Genomic DNA, 24,609 nt, shown 5'->3' on the forward strand with positions numbered 1-24,609 from the left:
CCAATCACCCCCTGATTCTACTACCTGCTGGGAGTTGTGGTACTGTTTCTCTTGTTCCCTCCTTCCTTGCAAGTGTTGCTGGGCTCTGTAGTTCTCTTCCCTTTTCATCAATCTCCTCCTCCCTTTTCCCCTCTGAGGGTTTTTCTCCTTTCCCCGCTTATTGTCCCTATCAGCTCTTCTCTGCCTTCTTTCTACCTCCTCCTTACAATATATATATATATATATATATATATATATATATATATATACTGTATATATATATATATATATATATATACACACACACACACACACATAGATAGATAGAAAGATAAAGATATTTATTTATTTATTTATTTATTTATTTATTTATTAGGATTTATCGCTTTTTTGAAGGAATTCACTCAAGGCGGTGTACAGTAAGAATAAATCAAACATGATCAATAGGCAATTACAGCAGTAAAAATATTCAAATAACAAAATAGTATACTACTTACAATGTCAACACAATACGTAATAGAACATTTTAATTGACAGTGAAGGGTATAAGCAAAGATGGAACATATAGATAGTTAAGAGAGTAAGAAGAGTTAGAAAGTAAGGCAACTAATTTAATGAAAGTTGCAAATGAGGTCAGAGACATATATGTATAAGGAGCTATAAATTAACCAATGTTTTCTTATATATTAAGGAACTCTTACACAATGGCTGTGAAAACCATCTTAAGTTCATATTTAATTCAGAATTTCTCATTTGGAAAGTATGACTGTTTTCAGAGCACATGGGGACCTTTTTACTAAATCGTGGTAAAATTTGAAGTTTAACACTGGCATTATCAATGCGTTCCAACCATGAAAGTATTCTCAGAGTATTTTAAAAAAAGGCAGAGGAACATGTTAAAATGTGCTACAAACACATGAATTTTAGCATGCATGTGATCACACGAAAGTAAAATGGATAAGCCAATCAAACCCTTTTTATAAGTTGTTTATTTATGTGTTTGTATTTGATTTCTTATGGGTTCTTTTACGAAGCTGCGGCAAAAGGGGGCCTGCCCTGTCATTGGCATGTGTTTTTGACATGAGCTGAAGCCACATTTGCTGCAGCAGGTAAAAGGCAGGGTTTCTTTTTTAAAAGAAATGGATGTGCAGCAAGTGAACCACTTGCCATGCACCCATTTCGGTTGGGAGCACTTACTGCCACCCATTGAAGTGGCAGTAAGAGCTCCTGCGCTACCCCGGTGGTAACCAGGCAGCATGCAGCACTGCCCGGTTACCGCTGGGTACACACCGACGCTACATAAATAAAAATATTTTTGTAGCGACGGAAATAGAGCACGCTGGGGGTAGGACCTACCGCTAGGCTGCTGCAGTAGCCCAGCAGTACTTCCCTTTTAGCGAGCAGTAAGCCCGCATTGGGCTTACCTCCACTTTATATAAGAGCCCTATAGTAACTCTGCCCCTGATGCAGCTGTTTCTCAGGCGAAACATAGCCATGTCGGGCATAGATGTTTGAATCTCTGGGAGCTTTTGGATTTTAATAAAGACTGTTTGCTTCTTACAAGGTCTGCCTCTTGTGAATATTGGCCGAGCCAGCATAAGCTCTGGCAGCCTGTCTGTCCACATTTAGTCTCCATGAACATGGCCTGGCACTGAATATTAATGCCTACTTCAGCTGACGACTAAGAGCATTTAAAAAGTGCTGACCACTGCCAGCTGAATATTAGCTAGAATGTACAAGGGGTCCATTTACTAAGCTGTAATTAGTGCTAGAATGCGCATACTGTTGCTTAAATTGACTTGACCTGAGATGTGATGAAGCATTTTGAGGTAACTTCCTAATCTGTACAACCCATCTGCTCAATATATTTCTCTGTTATTTTGCGGAGGGTCATTTATGTGCTAGTTATAACATCTACATTACCACACACTTAGGGGCCCTTTTACTAAAGGGTTGGCGCATGGCAGGTTAGTGTGGTAGCCCTTACCACTACCTCAATGGGTGGTGGTAAGTGCTCCCCTCCGAAATGGCCGGGCAGCAAGTGGTTCACTTACCGTATGGTCATTTCTTTTCCAGCAAAAAAGACAGCCTTTTACCCACTGCGGTAAAAGGGGACCTCAGCGAGCATTAAAAACATGCGCTGACACTAGCACAGACCCCTTTTACCACAGTTAGGTAAAAGGACCCCTCAGTACAGGATTAGCGTGTGAGCCCTTACTGCCTACAAAATGGTTGCATGCGCTAATTACTATTAATTGCCATGCGCTAATGGCAACATTACTGCATGACCATTAATTCTTTTTTTTTTTTTAATATTCATTTCTTTATTCACTTCCTAACAAGATGCTAGCAGAAACATTAACGCATGTTGTAGAATCCTTCCATCCAGCTTAGTCATCTCTCTATATAAAAAGCAACACCAACGTTCTATGAAGCCTCCAGCCGGAAGTGTGAAGGGGACGAGATATCCGGTTTCCCTATGAGTGTCTGCCCCGCCCTCTCTGTAACACAGTCAGTGAAGGAAAACAGCAGAGCACGAAATCAAATCGCTGGCTCTGTAACAGTGAAGGACTCAGAGGGGGGAGGGGAGAGAGGCCAGAGGGCAGGGACACACACACACTCCCACATGCACACAGAAGAAAACATTGCTAGCCCCCGTTTCATTTGCATCAGAAACGGGGCTTTTTTACTAGTCTTCAAAATTTTCCTACTTCAGTCCAAAAATTATTCATTAGCAGTGTTCAACTTCTAGTGCTATACATATCTATATCCTCAGGGTGGGACTGTCCATGATCCATCATTTCAAGGTCATGCTTAAATTTCTTCTCTTTGGTATCATCTACAGTTACTGCTTGTTTGGCATTAGTGTCTGGCTCTCCTGTTTCTGCTGATGAAGGCACAGGTTCGATCTACTACTACTTAACATTTCTAAAGCGCTACTAGGGTTACGCAGCGCTGTACAATTTAACATGGAAGGATAGTCCCTGCTCAAGGAGCTTACAATCTAAAAAGACAGGTGTACAATCTAAAGACAAGTGTAGAGTCCGTCTGGTAGGTGATACTATATTTCATGAGAGGTTAGGTGCCGAACGCGGCATTGAAGAGGTGAGTTTTAAGCAGAGATTTGAAAATGGGTAGGGAGGGAGCTTGGCGTAGGGGTTGAGGAAGATTGATCTGAGTCAATTCTGATGTTATTATATTACTGCTGTGGTAAAAATGGTCTTAGCGTGTGGGAAAGGACGCATTACGGCCATTTTTAAAAAATCACAACTTAGTAAAAGGATCCCATAGTTTTGATTTGCAGTATACAGTGTGCGTGGTTGCTTACACTGCCCTCTCCCTTTTCACCAGGAACGGCTCCAAGCAATGCAATCACAAGTATCCAGGTTACAGAACAACACAGGTAATTTTGTCCTCATCCTGGGTGTGCTGTTTTTAAAGCCCTCCATTTCCATGGATGAAATGCTTCATTAAGTTCAGGATAAAGTTTTGAAAATATCCTTCTTAGTACATAGGCCTCCATGATGCATTATAACATTTGTACTTCATTAGATCTTATTTTAAACATCAACAGTAACATTCCGTTCTAATGACAAATCTAACATTAGATAAATGGAGTACTCCAGCACACTCTGGCATCAGTTTGGCTGAAGCTGCAAAACTATAAGCTCACATAAATAGCATATCTGTAAACTTCCACGAACAAAAAAATAGCAAATTTCATCTTGACAAAACTGGAAGCATTAATAGAATGAAATACAGCAAGGAAACATCTGGGTTGCTTAAGAAGGAAAAATGACAGGCTTAAAAGATAAAGGCAAAATGGCTGACTAAGAAGCTACTTTAGGAACATTTAGAGCTTACAGTGCACTGCAAACTGCACAATGTATGAATCCGCAAGGTGATAGACTATTAAAAAATTAACATAGGCAGAAGTATCATATGCTTAAGCCCTACTTATTTATTTATTTGTTTGTTTATTTATTGGGGTTTATTAACCTCCTTTATGAAGAGATAAACCCAAGGCAGTGTACAGCAGGTACAGTTTAACATAAAATTTACAATTTTGTTAACAGCATAACAATAGTAAAAAAGCCAAGAATAAACATGAATACAATAAATGAGGTAAACTTGAAAACAGTAAATTGAAACCTAATAATAGAACTACTGTGAAATTGTATCAAAAATATACACATTTAACAGCACTGGAATTCAAATATCAGAGATTTAATACAATGTTAGCATAATTTATTTAGTTAGTTACATTTCTACCCTGTGCTTTCCCACTCATAGCAGGTTCAATGCAGCTTACATATTATATACAGGTACTTATTTGTACCTGGGGCAATGGAGGGGTAAGTGATTTGCCCAGAGTCACAAGCAGCTGCCTGTGCCTGCAGTGGGACTTGAACCCAGTTCCCCAGGACCAAAGTCTACCACACTAACCACTAGGCCACTCCTCCATGCTGTAATACTAATGATACACCTAATAAGCATGCATTAGAGCATTCAACTAACAGATATGATGCTAAAGATTTTCTATAATACGGCTTACCATATAGCTGAAGGACCAAGAGCAGATATATGATGGGGAACAAAATGCGTGGTACAGAGTCAGTTGGGATAATTTGATGTTTAGCTAAAGTCAAGGCAAGTTCTTTGTATAGTTAAGCAAGAGATAAGAAACTGGTCTAAGTTACAGTGGGTGTAGCAAGCTAGTCCAGGTGCAGATTGAGTGTATAGTCAGTCACCCTATGCATTAAAAGCTTGGGAGTAGAGAGTCAGGTTTACACCTGCTTCCTGAAGTAGAGGTCGTATTGAGTTACATGTAGCCCCTCTGGGAGTAAATTCCAAAGTGTGGGGGCTACTCCTGAGAAGGCTCGCTGGCGGGTATCACATCGTATAATTTCTTTTCACGAGGGTACAGATAGTGATGATCCTTGAGAGGACCTTAGAGGTCTCAAAGGTGTGTAAAGGGCTACAAAGACACGCTAGCGTTTTTTGCGCATGATAAAAATTAGCACGTGCTAACCGTGTACACTCATAGGAATATTATGGGCATCTACACGGTTTGCCTTTGTAAACAGGGCCCTTAGTATTTCTCCCCATTTATTTACAATTGGTAGTGCTTTTTAAAGATATTGGGGTCATAGTAACATAGTAGATGATGGCAGAAAAAGACCTGCACGGTCCATCCAGTCTGCCCAACAAGATAACTCATATTTGCTGCTTTTTGTGTATACCTTACTTTGATTTGTACCTGTGCTCTTCAGGGCACAGACCGTATAAGTCTGCCCAGCACTATCCCCGCCTCCCAACCACCAGCCCCGCCTCCCAACCACCGGCTCTGACACAGACCGTATAAGTCTGCCCAGCACTATCCTCACCTCCCAACCACCAGCCCCGCCTCCCAACCACCGGCTCTGACACAGACCGTATAAGTCTGCCCAGCACTATCCTCACCTCCCAACCACCAGCCCTGCCTCCCAACCACCGGCTCTGGCACAGACCGATCAAGTCTGTCCAGCACCATCCCCGCCTCCCAACACCTGCCTCCCAACCACCAGTCCCGCTTCCCACCACCGGCTCTGACACAGACCGTATAAGTCTGCCCAGCACTATCCTCACCTCCCAACCACCAGCCCTGCCTCCCAACCACCGGCTCTGGCACAGACCGTATAAGTCTGCCTAGCACTATCCCCGCCTCCCAACCACCAGCCCCGCCTCCCGATCTTGACTAAGCTCCTGCGGATCCGTTCCTTCGGCACAGGATTCCTTTATGCTTATCCCACGCATGTTTGAATTCCGTTACCGTTTTCATTTCCACCACCTCCCGCAGGAGGGCATTCCAAGCTTCCACTACTCTCTCCGTGAAAAAATACTTCCTGACATTTTTCTTGAGTCTGCCCCCCTTCAATCTCATTTCATGTCCTCTCGTTCTACCATCTTCCCATCTCCGGAAAAGGTTAGTTTGCGGATTAATGCCTTTCAAATATTTGAACGTCTGTATCATATCACCCCTGTTTCTCCTTTCCTCCAGAGTATACATGTTTAGTTCAGCAAGTCTCTCCTCATACGTCTTGTAACGCAAATCCCATACCATTCTCATAGCTTTTCTTTGCACTGCTTCAATTCTTTTTACATCCTTAACAAGATATGGCCTCCAAAACTGAACACAATACTCCAGGTGGGGCCTCACCAACAACTTATACAGGGGCATCAACACCCCCTTTCTTCTGCTGGTCACACCTCTCTCTATACAGCCTAACAACCTTCTAGCTACGGCCACCGCCTTGTCACACTGTTTCTCAGATACTATCACCCCAAGATCCCTCTCTCCGCCCGTACCTATCAGACTCTCCCCACCTAACAAATACGTCTCCCGTGGATTTCTATTCCCTAAGTGCATCAAAGCGATTTAACTGGCCAGAAATGAATCTTGCTCATTTAAACCGTTTATTTGGGTCTAGCCGGTTATTTTCAGTGGCATTTAGGAGCCCTTTTACTAAGCTATGGTAAACACTAACGTGTTCTTACCACAGAGTAAAAACCACTTCTGTGGCACGTGCTCAGTCATCACGCAGTAGTTTTGGGCTTGGTACACACTTCCCATGTGCTAAAAAATAGAATTTATTTTTTTAGTGCTGGAGGCATGTCTGAGGCACACAGAAACAGACACACAGGCATTATAGAACTCAATCACACATACAAAGACACATGGGCATTCTAAAAGAAAGTCAGAGACACAGAAACACTGTGTCACGGTTGTGCCCCTGTTTCATGCTCTCATTCACCGCGCCCCCTGGTGGTTAGACCTGGTGGCTGCTATGGACTGACTGCTTGCTATTTCCCATGTTCCAGAAGATATTCCGGTCCGATCCGGATCTTCCAGCCTTCCAGACTGTTTTGGGAGTTTTTTGGAACTAAGCAGTACCCGTACCTGGTGAACTCCCTTGTATGTTGCCTTTATTAATCACCTGGGAGCTTTCTAGTTTGCCTTGCAACAGAGGTCATCTGATGAGTTTCTCGTCGGTGAGTGTTGTTGCAGTGCTACCCTGTTACTGTTATCCTGTCTTTGACCCTGTCTGGTTTCTGGAGGATTCTACTGCTTGCTGCCTGCCTTTGACCCTGGTCAGTTCCTGGTATATGCTACTGTTCGCTGCCTGCCTTTGACCCTGTCTGGTTGCTGGAATATTCATCTGCTCGTGCTCGCTGCCTTTCTGGGACCCTGGTTTGGTTTCTGGAGTGTTCTACGGTTTGCTGGCCGGCTGCTGAACCCTGCAGTTCTGACTTCCTCCTCAGTCTCTTAGTCCTGCCGGCCGCCCGCACCTGGGGGCTCAACCCCTGGGGAACGGTGGTCAAGCGCAGGTGAAGTTTGGCTGATTCCTGTCCTGCTTGCTTCAGCTTGCGTTGCCTCGGCTGCAGTTCTCAGTCCAGTGGTTCCAGTCCTGGGTTTGCCGGTACGTCTGTTCTGCCTTGTCTTGTGTTTGGGTGGTTCTCCTGCCGCCACCGCTCCTCGGCAGTGGCCCAAGGGCTCACTAACCCAGTCATTTTGCGAGATCCCTGACACACTGGTGTTCTAGTTGTCAGTTATATAGATGTTCTAGAAATCAGTAACACAGATAAATGGGCATTCTAGAAGACAGTCACACAAACACACAGCTGTTCTGTCAGTTACATAGGTGTTCTGGAAGTTAGTCACACTGACATTCCAGAAATCAGTCATACATATGCAGAAACACAGGCATTCTAGCAGTCACACAGACAAAGTTTCACATGCATTCTAGAAGTCAATTACATAGACACACAGGCATTCCAGATGTCAGTCACACAGACACAGACTCAAAGGCATTCTAGAGATCAGTCACACAGGTGTTCTAGAAGTCAGTCAAACAGGCGTTCTAGAAATCTGTTACACATAAACAGACACAGGCATTCTAGAAGTCAATCACACTCTCACTAACATACCCACACAGAAACATACCCACATTGATGTTCTAAAAGCCAGTAACATAGAAACATACCCACACTGACATTCTAGAAGTCAGTCTCACAGAAAAATACACAGAATCAAAGATGTTCTAGAAGTCAGTCACACAGAATCACAGACACACATGCACTCTAGAAGCCAGTCACACAGCCACAGCCACACAGGTGTTCTAGAAGTCAGTCACACAGAAATACAGCTACACAGGTGTTCTAGAAGTCAGTCACATAGAAACAAAGACACACCCTGTTACAGAATCAAAGATGTTCTAGAAGTCAGTCACACAGAATCACAGACACACATGCACTCTAGAAGCCAGTCACACAGCCACAGCCACACAGGTGTTCTAGAAGTCAGTCACACAGAAATACAGCTACACATGTATTCTAGAATTCAGTCACATAGAAACCGACACTGACATTCTAGAAGTCAGTCTCTCAGAAACAGCCACTGCCACACAAGTGTTCTAGACATCAGTCACACTGATACACAGGTGTTCTAGAATTCAGTCACTCAGACACACAGTATTCTAGAAGTCAGTCATTTATAAACAGCCACTGCCACACATTCATTCTGGAAGTCAGTCATAGACACACAGACACAGAGCCTTTCTATTAGTCATTCATATAGACATACAGCCTTTCTAGAAACCAGTCACATAGAAACAGACACACACTGACATTCTAGAAATCAGTCACACTGAAACAGATGCACACAGACATTCTACTTGTCAGTCACACTGACACAGACACACACAGACTTTCTAGAAATCAGTCACACAGACACACATTCTAGAAGTCAGTCACACAGAAATGCATGCATTCCAGAAGTCAGTCACACAGACACTGACACACAGGTGTTCTAGAAGTTCAGTCCCACAAATGCAGACACACATGCATTCTAGAAGTCAGTCACACAGAAACACAGGCATTCTAGAAGTCACTCACACAGTAAAACAGCCACACTGGTATTCTAGAAGTCAGCCACACAGAAACACACCTACACAGGTGTTCTAGAAGTCACTAGCAGTGAGTCACATAGGAACAGCAAAGACACACAGGCATTTTAGAAATCAGTCACTCAGAAACAGCCACTCAGGTGTTCTAGAAGCCAGTCATACAGACACACAGGAGTTCTAGAAGTCAGTCACACAAACTGGCTTTCTAGAAGTCAGTTACTCAGAAACCGTCACAGGCAGACAGGCATTCTAGAAGTCAGTCACACAGACACAGACACACAGGTTTTCTAGAAGTCAGTCACATAGACACAGACAGACACATAGGCTTTCTTGAAGTCATTCACATAGAAACAAATATACACTAATGTTCTAGAAGTCAATCATACTGAAGCGGGCTCACACTGACGTTCTAGAAGTCAGTCACACAGACACACAGGCTTTGTAGAAGTCAGTCACAAGAACACAGACATTCTAGAATACAGTCACACAGAAGTAGACACATTGTCATTCTAGAAGTCATTCACACAGAAACAGACACAGAAACAAACAGGATTCTAGATATCAGCCACACGGGAACACACATAGACACACAGGCATTCTAGAAGTTTGTCACACTACAACAGACACAAAGGCATTCTAGAAGTCAGTCACACACACAGATATACACACATTTTAGATATCAGTCACATAAACACACAGGCATTCTAGAAGTCAGTCATTCAAAAACACACAAAGAAACAAACAAACACACAGGCATTCTAGAAGTCAGTCACACAAACATGCAGGTGTTTATGTTGGAGATAAATTTGAACACTGCCATCTTTTGGGTGTCCCACAGTGCCATAACTGACATCTATCCCCATGCAATAGAGATTAAATGGCACTCACTCGGAACTGACAAAAGGGGGTGTCCTCTGTATCTTGTGTGACCCAACTGCCTTTAACACCCTGCTGATGGTGAGGCAGATGATACAGCAGATCATTTCAGGGAAGCATCAGGGACTGTGCATGAATGGACATCCAGATGGAACCTGTCTCCTCTTCCCCAGAGTATGAAGATGATCACGCACTGTAGGGGGACTAAGGTGCAGCACAAGCACCAAAGAGGCAGGCAGCATGCAGATGGGACCAGCTAATACAATGTGCCAAGAGGCTGATCTGGCAGATTGTCATCCTGACTGTGCAGCAAGCAGAGAATTTTGTGCTAGTGTGCCATGTAGTGGAGCTGCAGGAAAGGCAGCTGGAGCAGAGCAATCACATGGCTTGTTTCTTACAGGGTCTTTCTGATGACATTCTGACTCTGAATATCACTCTGCTTACTGCCACTTTGTAAAAGAACCCCTATTTATCACACATCTGGGCAGAAAGGATTTGAGCAGTTCGCAAAATAAAACATACTCAATAAAACCACGCACAACACATTGGTTTTATTTACTTTTCCTTCTTTATACAGGACACAGGTTGAGCAGACTGCTCTATTAATAACGTATTAATTCTAGTACAAACATACTAGTACTAATCATTTCTATAGCACTACCAGACTTATACAGTGCTGTATACATTATTCCCAGATTCTATATATCGTGCCTAGTGTTCTGAGCCAAAATCCATGCATATTCTATAACAATGAGCGTAACTTTATTGGCTTAACAAGCTAATCACAATTGATAACAGTACTTAACAAGCAATAATGAGCACTAATTGACAATAATTAGAATTTATACACACAACTCACTAACTGTTGTCTGTAACGCAGATCATCTAAATTCTAATGTGCGCAGCCAAAAGGAGCGTGGTTTTGGGCAAGGAAATTGGTATTTCATGGGTGTTCCAAAATGTACACACACTGTTATAGAATATGGTCCTCTGTGCCTAAATCTACACCCCATATTTACACCAAGTAAAACATGGCCTAGATGGACATGACCAAATTTGGTCACGTGGAGAGGTGTTTGGTGTATTCTATATAAATTCTATAAAATTTAGATGTACTTTAGAGAGAACGCCTAGGCATATTTTTTTACTGTGTGGATTTTTCAGGCACCATATATGGAATCTAGCCCTATAAGCAGGTATTTTCCTCTGTGCCTAGACGGCTCACAGTCTAAGTTTATATACCTGGGGCAATGGAAGTTTAAGGGGCCCTTTTACTAAAGGGTTGCCGCATGTCAACCTGGAACTACCGCCGGCCCAATGCGGCTGCCAGCAGTAGTTCCTGCTTGAGCGTGTGCCATTTCTGGTGCTACAAAAAATGCCTTCAGAATTTCTAGCGTGGCGCCAACCCAGCGGTAATCGCTGCTGGTTACTGCCAGGTTACTACGGGAACACTTACTGCCACAGTAAGTGCTCCCACCTGCATGCCACACGGTAAGAATAATCTTACGACATGACCATGTATTTTTTAGGGGCTTTTTACCCGCTGCAGTAAAAATGGCCCTAGCGTGGCAAAAATGGCCCCAGCCGCTACTGCAGGGCCCTTTTTACCCATTACCTCTCCACTCTCATCTCTCACTACATTCCTCCCCGTGAACTCCGCTCACTGGACAAATCTCTCTTGTCGTCCGTCCCCCTTCTCCTCTACTGCTAACTCCAGACTTCATTCCTTTTCCCTCGCTGCACCTTATGCCTGGAATAGACTTCCTGAGCCTATATGTCTAGCTCCATCTCTACCTGTTTTTAAATCTATGCTAAAAACCCACCTTTTCACCACTGCTTTTGGCTCCTAGCCACTACTCATTTGCCCTCCCTTCTCACCCAGTACTTCCCTTGTCCTTAATTGTCTTGTCTGTCTTATTTTTAGATTGTAAGCTCTTTTGAGCAGGGACTGTCTCTCTCTCCGTTGGATGTTCAGCGCTGCGTGCGTCTGGTAGCGCTATACAAATGTTAATAATAATAATAAAAGGACCCCTAAGGAGCTTGTTCTAGAAATTGAACCCAGTTTGCCAGGATGAAAGCCCACTACATTAATCATTAGGCTACTCCTCATACCTGGAAATTTCCAAAGTTTTATATCCATCTAGATTTTACAGCAATAACCTTAATTCATATTAAATGTGATATTTTATAATATGAACAATGTTTGGCATGGTTGACTTGAAGGTCATAGGATCCATGCCATTTGGCATTATCCATACTCCACTATGAATTTTTCATTTTCCCACAATTTTCACTATGATTTTGGACCGTGTTAGAAAATCTTTATAACCAATGACTCATGACTAATGCAACCATCCCTAACTCATGAACATAAAAATGTTATTCCCTCATATCCAAATAACAAATGCTCTTCTGTAGCTCACTGTGTCTGTTTTCTTTTCTGCTTAGAAAAAAAAAAGATTTTGAACAACTTCTTTCAGTGGCTAACAATCACTAGAAAATGATTTATGATATAATGACCTATTTTCTCTCTCTTGAACTGAAGTTTTGACTGTAATCACAATAATCATTTTTGCCTATTTGAACAAATGCATACTTGCACAGCTTGAAACATTTTCTGCCTTTCATGTTGAAGTCTGGCATCCCTAATAGCATGCATTGTACTTCTGACAGTTAATCATGTGAACTGCTTTGTTCCGTACACTTTTAAGTATAGTTTAAGTTTTTCCTTCTTTTATATATATATATATATATATATATTCTTTGTTATTTTATTTATTTATTTACGTATAGCACTCATAAGTATATAAGCAGGGGAAAAAACACCTCATATTTTTTTCCACATCCCATCCTCAGTTTCCTGCAGGAGATCAAGGGTAGGTTCTATACATCACTTGAGGGCCCTTTCACCAAAATGCATTAAGAAATGTCCTTAGCAAATTTTAATGTGTTTTGTGGTAAGCCTTTCTCCCCATGTTAAGTGCGTCTTAGCACTTTACACCGTGTAGTAAAGGACCCTTCAGAAATTTCTGCTGCAAAGCGCCTGAAATTCTGCAGAAATGCATTGTATTTGCATATATTTGAGCTTGTGGCATATTAAATGATACTTTATTTTAACCATAAAAAATAAAATATATATGTTTTGCCACCTTGCTTAGAATCTGAGGGGGTCTTTCACAAAAGGCACGCTAGCTTTTTTAGTGTGCGCTAAACGCTGAGATGCTCATCATATTCCTATGGGTGTCTTAGAGTTTAGTGCACAATAGTGAGCCTTTGTAAAAGTGGCCCTTAATATTTTGTGTTATTTTGAAGGTTTAATGGGTGAGAAATTTCAGGTATTAATGTGGTGGAAGAAAAGATTTTTTTTTTTGAACTCTTTTAAATGATTCCAATTTTACTACACGTACCACTGTTCCAACTCATCAGGCAGGTCAATGCTTAGACTTATTTGCTAAAAGAGATCTTCCAACATCCATAACTAACACTTTATCTCTACCTATCTCTAGACAGATTATTATTTGTTTACAAATTACTTGCGCTATTTCTTCTGGTATTAATTTTCTAACTATGCAGACTTTCAAGATAGAACCTCGAGAGGTTGAAACAGGAAGATTTACATCATCTTGTTTATTTGTGTTTGAACATTTCACTGATTTAAGTCTTGAAAATTGAGTATTGGCTTTCTCCTTACAACTTCTTTCTGAGTTGGAATGACCTTGCACTTATACAACAATTTACTAAGGGGTTCTTTTACTGAAGATTAACGCATGTTATCTGCAGCAGGGCCTACAGGAATAAAATAGGCCCTGTGGCAGATAACATGTGCTAATCCTCAGTAAACAATCCCCTAAAATTTAATCCAGTCATAAGCCTTGGTATTTCTCTTAGCTTCGTTCCCTTTTAAAATCGGTGCAAACAGTGGAGAGAGTTTGGAGAAAGAAAGGTCAGGCCCCCATTTCATCTTTCTGCCTGTAAATCTCTTTAGCAGGGATATAAATCTGTCTTAAAGCAAGCCAACAAGACTTATATCAGTTTGGTGTCCTTGTACAAAGCGGCAGTAAGTCTAACGTGGGCTTACCACATGCCAATTCGGAGCTATCGCCGGCCCAGTGTGGGCACCGGTGGTAGTTACAGTCCCAGTGCGTGCCATTTCCCATGCTGGGGAAAATAGGGTTCGATTTTTTGTGTGGTGGTTACCCGGTGGTAATTGGGCCAGAATTACCACTGGGTTGGCACGGGAGCCCTTACTGCCACCTCAGTGGGTGGCGGAAAGTGCTTCCCCGCATTGCTATGCGGTAAGAGCAATCTTACCGCATAACCATGCATTTTTGCAGCCTTTTTACCCGCTGCAGTAAAAAGGGCCTCAGCGCATGGCAAAAATGGCAGCTGCCGCTACCATAGAGTCCTTTTTACCGCAGCTTGGTAAAAGAGCCCTAAGTGCCTCTTACTGAGGCGGGACTACATGAACCTGCACTTACTGCAAAAGTGACAGCAGTTTTGCTGAATACATCCGAAAATCAAGTGGTGAATATGTCCATGTTTGAAACTGAAAAACATCTTTTTGTTTCAAAAATGGCCATTTCCTAGATGTTTTTAGATGTTTTGTGCTCAGTGCATTTCTTTTGTGACCGTTTAAAAAAAAAAAATCCAAGTAAAAAAACATAAAGATGAGCTATTGGGATGTATGGGGGAGGGTGGGGACCAGCATTCTTAGTAGACTGGCACCACACGCATCCCATCAGAGCAGTGGGCACCCTTGGGGGCACTGCAGTGGATTTCACATAAAAATTCCCAGGTACAGATCTCACCATTACCCCCTTACATTGTGTGCTGAGCTCTCCAAAACCCACCAAAAACTTATGGTACCCAACTGTACACCAATACAATATCCCTTATATCTGCAGGTGTCACCTATCCGTGGGTACCATAGTTTTTTGGTGGGTTTTGGACAGCTCACGCTTTCCACCACAAGTGTGGGATGTAGGCCTGGGTCCCCTTCCACAGACCACCAAGTCATTCTTGGGACCTGCTTGCTGCTCTAATAGGACTGGCCATAAAATCTGAAGCTGTCATAGAGGCTGTTATATACTGTTTCTTTCACATCTTTGGAGGTGGGGTGGAAGGGGGGGGGGGTCAGTGAGCTGGGTGAGTAAGGGGGGGGGTCATGCCTTAATCCATCCAGTGGTCATCTGGTTATTTAGGACACTTTTTTAAATGATTAGTCATAATTGAAGCAGGGCCAGACCAAAACATCTAACTTTTTGCCTTGGATGTTTTTGCTTTGTTTCATTATGGCAGAAAAATGCCCAAGTTGTGGGAACAGGGCCGGTCTTAGACCGAGGCAACCGAGGCGGCCGCATAGGGCCTCGCGCTTGGGGGGGGCCTCGCGCTTGGGGGGGCCCCGCGCGGCGCGCCTCGACTCCGCCTCCTCCATCCTGCTCCGGCCTCCGGGTGCTGCCTTCAACAGTTCTGCGGCGCTCCGAGGCCCGCCACCGCCAGACCCAGCCAGATGAGACTGCTCTGTGCCTCCTGGAGCCTGAATTCTGCGCTCCCAGCGCCACGATGCACTCTGTCACCCCGTGACACCTCCTGACCGCTGATGCGGCGCGTGATCCCACCCACCCCCACGACGCGCAGCCTGCCCGCGACGCGCAGCCCGCCCTGACACAGTGAACTTCCTTCCTCAAGGGCGGGCCGCGTTGTAGTGGAGGGCTGAGGGCACACCTACAGCCTGTTTCTGCTGCGGTGGTCTGATGGACTAAAGGGAAAATAGCAGCAGCCGGTAAGTCCTAATTTCGCAGTGATTTTGAGAGAGAGAGAGATAGGGGAAACAGAGGGAAGGAAACAAGGGAGACCTGCTGGAGCAAAGGGGAGGTGGAAGATGTGGAGAAATGCTGGTCTGAGTGGATTGGTGGAGAGAAGAGACAGACTGGATCAGGAGGAGAGATGCTGTACTATGAGGGAGGGAGAGAGGCTGGACCAAGGGTGGGGGTACAGAGGGTAGAGAAGAGAGAAAAGCTGGACATGGAAAGGAACAGGAACATAAACAGGAAATGCAGACCATGGAAGGGAGCATAGGGCAAGCGGAGAGATGCTGACTATAGAGGAAGGGTAAAGACAGGGACACTGAGACACTGGTGGACAGGGTGAATAAGAAGAGAGAGACAGGGGAGAGATTGAAGGATAAACAGAGAGAGAGAGAGAGAGAGAAAACACTGAATGGAAGGGGGATGGAGTGGGAGATGTTGGATGGAGGGAAGAAAGAGAGAAACACTGGATGAAAGATCATGTGACAGAGGGGAGAGAGGGGACATGCTGGTTGAAAGGAGGAGAGGAGACAGAGAAAGGGAGACACGGAAGGGGGAGAGAGGAGACACATTGGTTGGAATGGGAGATTGGGGGGCACTGGATGAATGGGGAGAGGGGGATACACTAGATGGAAGGGGGAAAGAAGAAATGCCTTATTTCCATTTTTTTCCTTTATTTTTATTTGTTAATTTGTAATGTGATTGGAATATGTCATATTTTAAAATTTACATCTGCTATCTTTACATTTTGGCATATATTTTAGTATTGCATTCATTGGAGAGTCTAGTTTCTTGGGGTTTGGTTTAATTTCAGAAGTTCTTAAAATCATATTAGTGTATTTTTAAGAATATGGGTTCAAGAAAATTTAAATACTTTACATATGACTGTACATCTGAGGTATGCCTAGTTATATTGCTGTAAATTAATCCATAAGCATTTTTGTCTACATATTTCTATTTTTAGTTCATGGTTACTTATTCTATACCTGGTAAGGGTCTATCCGTGTTCTGTATGTGTGAAAGACCAGGTATTCTGTTAACACTGAATATCTATGTAGGGCTGATCTGTTCTAATCCGGCTTGTTTAGTTTTCCAATATTGATATTGCATTGTTTACGTTGCTGCCCTTGCTGTGTGATTCCTGGAAGTTAGTGCTATTATGGTATTGTAGAATTGTTCTTTAGGTTCTAAGGACATTTTTTGTGTTTTATATCACTTTATTATGTGTGGTACTAGTCTTTGGGATGTGATGTTCGGTAACGGAGTTCAAACATGCGTGGGATATGCATAGAGGAATCCTGTGCAGAAGGAATGGATCCTCAGAAGCTTAGCTGAAATTGGGTGGCGGAGCAGGTGGGGGGAAGAGGGGGTGGTGATTGGGAGGAGAGGATAGGGGAGGGCAGACTTGTACGGTCTGTACCAGAGCCGGTGATGGGAGGAGGGACTGACTGGTGGTTGGGAGGTGGGAAATACTGCTGGGCAGACTTATATGGTCTGTGCCCTGAAAAGGACAGGTACAAATTCAAGGTAAGGTATACACATATGAGTTTGTCTTGGGCAGACTGGATGGACCATGCAGGTCTTTTTCTGCCATCATCTACTATGTTACTATGTTAGAGCGCGCCTTTCTCAGCAGTAGCTCAAGGCGAGTTACATTCAGATACAAAAGTCAATCCTTCATTCTTCATGGAAGCTTCGCGGCAGTAGGGGGAGCTGATTTCAAAGCAGCACACCCAGGAGCAGGAGCACTAGATTTAGGACAGTCAGTCTATCTCCAATATAGCTGATTTATGGAAAAATTTGCTACTGTAAATGTGTTGTGGTTTTGTCTTTAATAGGAACCTATGTACTTACTTACATCTGCTTTGGCTACTTGGGGATCTCAGTGTTGCCTCTCTGGTTTGATGGGTTACAGAGTAATAGGGGAATCTGAAAGTACTGGATCTTTTCTTAATTAATATTTTTCCTTTATTCTCCTTTGTTATGAGAATTGGAACTACTAATTGTAGTGGACTTGAACTGAATAATTTCGGGTGGGGGGGGGGTCATGATAGCATTGTGCTTATTTCAATCAGTTTTTACAAGTTTAGCTTCATTTGTCTTTATTTGAAATTTCGTAAATAAAAAAGGTTCTAAAAATTGAATAATCTTATCAATGGGGCGGGGCTAGGGCAGGGGCGGGGCTAGGATGGGGCCCCACCAAATTGGTCTGCATAGGGCCCCGCACTTGCTAAGACCGGCCCTGTGTGGGAATGCCCAAATCCTGCCCCAACACACCCCTGACATGCCCCCTTGTGGTTTGGATGCACTGCAGATGAACTGCATAGAAAACATCTTAAACATTTTGAGGGGGCGGAGCAAGATGGCAGTGTGAGAGGAGTATGTGAGTGTTGCTCTATGTGGTGCTGGTTTTCTTCTACCTTTGTTTCTTGGCCCTGATGCCACATGCAAAGCACAAGGGAGTGGTTTGGGTGCTCCCCCCACCAGCCAGAACCTCTTCACCGGCACAGCAGTGCATTGAATGTTTTACCACCCGGAATCCCCAGAGTGCCGGTGTGAGTTCTCCTTCTGACCGCACCCCTCCCCTCGCAGTTCCACATCTCTATCCCTTCCCTCCAGCACCTCCTTACATGCCCAGCACGTCTCTCCCATCCCTCCAGCCTCCCACCTGCATGCATGCATATCCAGTGCCTCTTCCTTTCCCTCCCCTCCAACCCCCATGTCCATCGCCTCTCTCTCCCCTCCCACAGTTCCAGCACTACCACCTCCGTGTCTTCCTTACCCTCCCCCCATCCTTGCCGTGGTGCTTGCACTTCACGCTATCATCGCCACCCAGCAGGAACTCCACACAGCACTGCGTTGGAGTCTTCTCTGTCTGCTGCATCTCGCCCAGCAGGAACTCCACACAGTGCTGCGTTGGAGCCTTCCCTCTCTGACGCATCCCGCCCAGTCTGCATAAACAGGAATTTGCATCAGTGGGTGAGACACGGTAGAGGGAAGGCTCCGCCGCACTGTGTGAAGCTCCTGCCTGGCGACATGATAGCATTAAAGCACAAGCGCCGCCATGGTAGGAGTGAGGGAGGGTAAAAAAGATGTGGAAATGTCGGAACTGCAGGAGGGGTGAGAGGCACTGGACATGTGAGGGTGGAGAGAAGAGAAGAGATGATGCACTGGACATGTTGGAGCGAGGTTGTAGGGCAGGAAGAGAGGGAATGTTGGAGTGTAGCGCTTCTGGGTGGGCCTGAACCAAAACAGGCCCACCCGTAGCTACGCCCCTTGGATCATCTCAGATATTGTGGAGGACTCTCTGTCTGACATATTGGAAAGAGCTAACTTATTAGTATCATTTTTATTTTAGCAAGACTTAAATGCTGTCATTTGATTATATTTTAGAAATATGGAAACTTTGTTTTGTGGGCAGCTTATTTGGGTCTATCCTGATGTACATAAGAGTATGCAGGAAAGAAGAAAGCTTTTTTTTGGGGGGGGGGGGGGGCATTGAGAAAGGCTACTAAGGAAGATGGGTCTACTTTTCTCTTGGCTTATCCTTTTACATGTTTAGTTTGTTTTTCAGAAGTGAAACATGTTTTCTTTTTTACGGGAACAGCTGAAGACCTGCCTAGACCTAAAGAAGATCAGTACTGGGACTACAGGTGTTAAAGAATGAGGGGGGTTCTATAATCTTAGGTTATGTCTTCTTTACATATTCAGTTAAGTTTCTTCTTTTTTTTTCTCCTCATTGTGTATTTATTTAGATTTTGCTTTTTAATAATGCTGATCTTCAGCAGGTGCAGCTTCTTCAGCAGTAGCTCAAGATGAGTTATATTCAGGTACACTGGGTATTTCTCTGTCCCTGGAGAACTCACAATCTAATTTTGTAGCTGAGGCAATAGAATTGACTTACCCAAGATCACAAGGAGCAGCAGTGACTGGGATTTGAACTGTCACCTTGGATGTCAAAACTGGTGCTCTAACCACTAGGTTACTCCTCCACTGTTTAGTGGTCTACGGAGAATATTATGTTTGCTTTATTAATGTGATGTTTTTCACTATTTCTTGATTATTTGTTAATATTTCGGTTACTTTTAACAAGTGTATACTTGTGATTATGTTTTTCAAATCATAAATACATTTTTAAAAATGTGTTTCAAAAATATTAATTTGGATGCTTTTGCAAGAAAAACGTCCATCTGCTGCTTTGTGTTGTTTTTTGGACATTTTTGCATTTCAAAAACAAGCCCTATAGTATGTTAATTGTTGTATGCAGTCCATCCATATTTTCCACCCATGACCTACCTAGTTCCTGCTCCCTAAACCAACCTGCAGTTAACACACAAATTAGTGCATGCACACTGCCATGGTACTGCAGACACAGAAGAACATAAGAATAGCCATACTGGGTAAGACCAATGGTCCAACTAGCCTAGTATCCTGCTTCCAACTGTGGCCAATCCATGTCACAAATACCTGGGAAAAATCCAGTTTGTAGCAACATTCCATGCTACCAATCCTGGGGTAAGCAGTGGCTTCCTCTGTGTCCATCTCAATAACAGACTATGGACCTTTCCTCCAGGAACTAGTCCAAATATTTTTAAACCCAGATATGCTAACCGCTGTTACTACATCCTCCGATAGTGAGTTCCAGAGCTTAAGTATTCTTTGAATGAAAAAATACTTCCTCCTATTTGTTTTGAAAGTATTTCCATGTAACTTCATTGAGTGTCCCCTAGTCTTTTTTACTTTTTTGAAAGAGTGAAAAATTGATTCACTTCTACTTCTTCTGCACCACTCAGTATTTTATAGACCTCAACAATGACCTCCCTCAACCGTCTCTTAGCCTAGCTGTTGAGCCCTAATCTCTTTATCCTTTCCTCAAATGGAAAGAGTTCCATCACCTTTATTGTATCCTTGTGGTTAGTGCGGTGGACTTTGAACCTGGGAAACAGGGTTCAAGTCTCACTGCAACTCCTTGTGACTGAGGGCAAGTCACTTAACCCTACATTACCCCAGGTACAAAATAAGTACCTGTATATATGTAAGCCACTTTGAATGTAGTTGCAAAATACCACAGAAAGGCAGTGTATTGTTATTTGTGTCCCATTTCCCTTTATCATTTTGCTCACTGTTTTTTGAAACTTTTCTAATTCTGCTATATGTTTTTTGCGTCATCTTCGCTGTGTTTGACCAGAATTGAACACAATACTCAAGGTGAGGTCGCACCAAGGAGCAATACAAAGGCATTATAATATTCTTGGTCTTATTTTGCATCCTTTTCCTAAAAATTCCTAGCATTCTGTTTGCTTTTTTGGCTGCCGCAGCACACTGGGCAAAAGATTTCAGCATATTGTCTATAATGACACCTGGATCTTTTTCTTGAGTGCTGATTCCTAAGGTGGACTCCAGCATCAGGTAACTATGATTCAGATTATTCTTCCCAATGTGCATCACTTTGCATTTGTCCACATTAAATTTCATCTGCCATTTGGATGCCCAGTCTTCCAGTTTCCCAAGGTCTTCCTGCAATTTTTCAAAATCTGCATGTGTTTGGACAACTTTGAATAGTTTTGTGTCCTCTGCAAATTTAATCACCTCATTCATTGTTCCATTTTGCAGATCATTTATAAATATGTTAAATAGCACCGATCCCGGTACAGATCTCTGTGACACTCCACTATTCACCCTCCTCCATTGAGAGAAATGGCCATTTATCCCTACTCTCTGTCCAATAATCAGTTCCTAATTCACAGAAGGACATTGCCTCCTATCCCATGATTTTTTAATTTTCTCAGGAATCTCTAATGACGAACTTTGTCAAAAGCTTTCTAAAAATCTAGATACACTGCATCAACTGGCTGACCTTTATCCACATATTTATTTATGCCTTCAAAGTACGCCAGTGGCGTAGCCACAGGTGGGCTTGGGTGGGCCAGGGCCCACCCATTTATGGTTGAGGCCCACCCAACAGTAGCACATGTTTAGTGGTAACTGGTGGGAATCCCAAGCTCCGCCAGCTGAAGATTTCCCCCCTGATGGTAACGAAAACACTACTCTCCACAACACCGGCACCTGCGCATGCTCAGTTTTCAGTGCATTCCTGTTGCCAAGGTGGAAAGAAGCGTTTTCCCACCAGATGAGATTTTTTTTTTTTTGGTGGGGGGGGGGGGGGGGGGAGGAGAACACTTGGTGCCCACCCAATTCTTGCCTAGGCCCACCCAAAATCTGTTGTCTGGCTACGCCCCTGAAGTACGCTTGTGTGAAAGTGGTTAACTGTGCTAATTTGTGCATTAACTGTGAAGTGTACTTAGTAAAAGACTCCCTGGGGTAACTATTCAGTTGCCAACTGTGAACTTGTGTCTGACTGCTGCTGTCGTTATTCATAGATATTCAATGCCAGGCCAAGACAAGGCTTCAGCATTGAATATCCAATTTATGAGGCACAGGTTAATACATGGCCAGTTAATTCAATATTCAGAACTTAACTGGACATGGATTGCCACATAAAGATATGACTGTGTTTTATGTGGTCCTATTTATTGTAATAGACCCCCCCCCCCCCTGAGTTTCAGCAAAGGTGATGCATCAGAATATCTGTTGTGAGTAGTCGTGACCAATATTCAGGTTCACCATTGAAACCGGAGGGACTTACAAATCACTAACCTCGCCACCTACTCTCAGAGTGTGTGGGGAAAATAAACTAAAGTTAGATTTTTCCTATTTTAGTAAGCACGAATTCAAATCTTTGGTTTAACAAATGCAGCATTTATTTGCATGTATTAAAATAACCATTTAAGTACTATCTCTCTGCATAAAATTTCTTTTCTTTGCAAAATATTTCAACTATTTCAGAACTGTGTCCCGCCCACAACCAGCTAGACGCCTATCAGATAAGTACATATATCATTAAAACACTTAAAATATTCAAATCTCCCTTTCCTTCCCTTTTTCAAACTATAACATGTAGAATCACCCTGCAAGAAAATGATTCTTTGTGTGTGTGTGTGTGTGTGGGGGGGGTTCTTTTCCTTTTTCAGTCACTTAGCTGCACGGCAAGCTTCAGATAGAGCAACTGCTTTCTTGCGTGGGGGCCCAGACGATCGCTGTAATATTCTCCTTCCCTTCCGTATTCTTCCTCCTAAACCTCACACTCTTAAAAAAAAAATAACTGGAAGCAAAACCTTATCTTCCTATCAGTTCTCAGCAACCTCAATGGGAATTTTAATCAGGACTCAAATACTGTGGTCAGCTTTTCTAATTAAAATAAATTTAATTAAGTATTCCCTTCTAAATACCTATACTGTACTGAAGCTCCCTAATCTGAGGCGCTGCACTGCTTTGGTTGCCACTCACTCTACTCCAGGTTCTATTTTCATTCAGGCAGTGAACATTCTATTCCGCTCTCTCTTGGTACATTGGATACAAAAAAACCCTCAAACCATTTTACTCCTTTTCAAATTTTAAATAAATGGTTTTCTCCCTTTTCACATCCAACCTCATTCAATCTCCCCTTCTGCTCACTCAAACCCAATCACCATTTGGCTTTCATTCTCTGTCAACCATCAACTCCCTTTACTTTACCGCAAACAGATTCTCCTGCACTTTCCCTTATTACCACACCTTTACCATACTCATTCACACACCTCAGTTCTGAAAATCCTATTTTTACCCTCAATTTATCCTCAGTTTTTCACCAGCACTCAGAGCTCAATCAGACATCACCTTTCCCCATCAAAGCAGCAAACTCCTCTAAACTGCCACTAACACCCATTTCCTAGGAAACCCAGCCTTGGCTTGCCATTCCGAGCACTCCCTAGACAATCCCAAGACTTTTTCAGAATTCCAAACCTTCCTGCTGACCAACGGAATGTTGGTCAGCCCTACTAAATCCCTATTATTAATACCTGCCCCAGCCTGTCCTGCTTCCCTAACCCGCAGGACTCCTTCTGAACGGCCAGAATCAGCTACAACTACCCAGCACTGTCAGTTCATCGTTTTCTGGGGCCCAGACACACCCCAGAAAACCCAGGTAAGTATTTATTTATTTTTTTTCATTAACCCTTAGGTTAAATTCACCCATGCTGAAAATGAATATTGTCCCCAATATTCTAATATTCCAACAATCATGAATTCCAAACAAAAACTCCCCTCCTTCATTCATGCACATCCCAATCATTCACATCACCTTCTTAAAAAAAAAAACCATACAACCCCCATTTAGCTTACACAACCCCTTTTAACTTCCAACTCTCCCAAAGAAAAACAAACCCTCTTTATTATTCTCATACAATCATCCCCAACCCAGCTAACAGGGCCGCTTTAAATATATTTTTACTAAACTTTCCACTTCATAAACAACTTTTAACTTTACAACAAAACAGTAATCATCATTTTTTTCACACAGTATTCCCTTGATTGAGAACACACTGTCAGTTTCCTTTTCAGGAACTGATAATTCAACATTTTTTTGTAATATTCTTTCCCTGAGTAGATGTCATTTCAGGTTCCCCCACTTCCAGATTATATTTTTTTCACCAGGTTCCTGTGAGCTGTTTTCTCCTCATCTTTTCCATTTCAAAATTTTTTTTTTATACATTCGTCTCAAAGAAAAGCAAAGGGAACCAAACTCACCTCCAGATGACCCACTTCCCATCTGGAATGAAACCCTTTTTTTTTCCTTGGTAAACAGCAGTCTTAATTCTTTATTTTTTCTTCAGTTGAGAGCTTCATCTCTCACAGCCAATTGTGGTAAATGTTGTGGGTAACTGGCTTCTGTACCATCTGCTGGTTCCTTCTTTCTTTTCTTAAAATTCCAACCACACCGATCCAATTCTCTTTTCAGCAACTTTATTACCCTTCCTATAGACGTTCCCCTCAGAGAAAATGCATTCTTTACTCTCACTCCTCTTATCTGGTCGTACATTACTTCTGACCTTGTTTTTGACCTGTAGTAGTCGCTTCTGATCTGCTTCTTCCCTTTGTTCCAAGGAATTTTCTTCCTTATTCCA

The sequence above is a fragment of the Microcaecilia unicolor genome, chromosome 3 (genome assembly GCF_901765095.1).
Source record: "Microcaecilia unicolor chromosome 3, aMicUni1.1, whole genome shotgun sequence".
NCBI classification, from domain to species: Eukaryota; Metazoa; Chordata; class Amphibia; order Gymnophiona; family Siphonopidae; genus Microcaecilia; species Microcaecilia unicolor.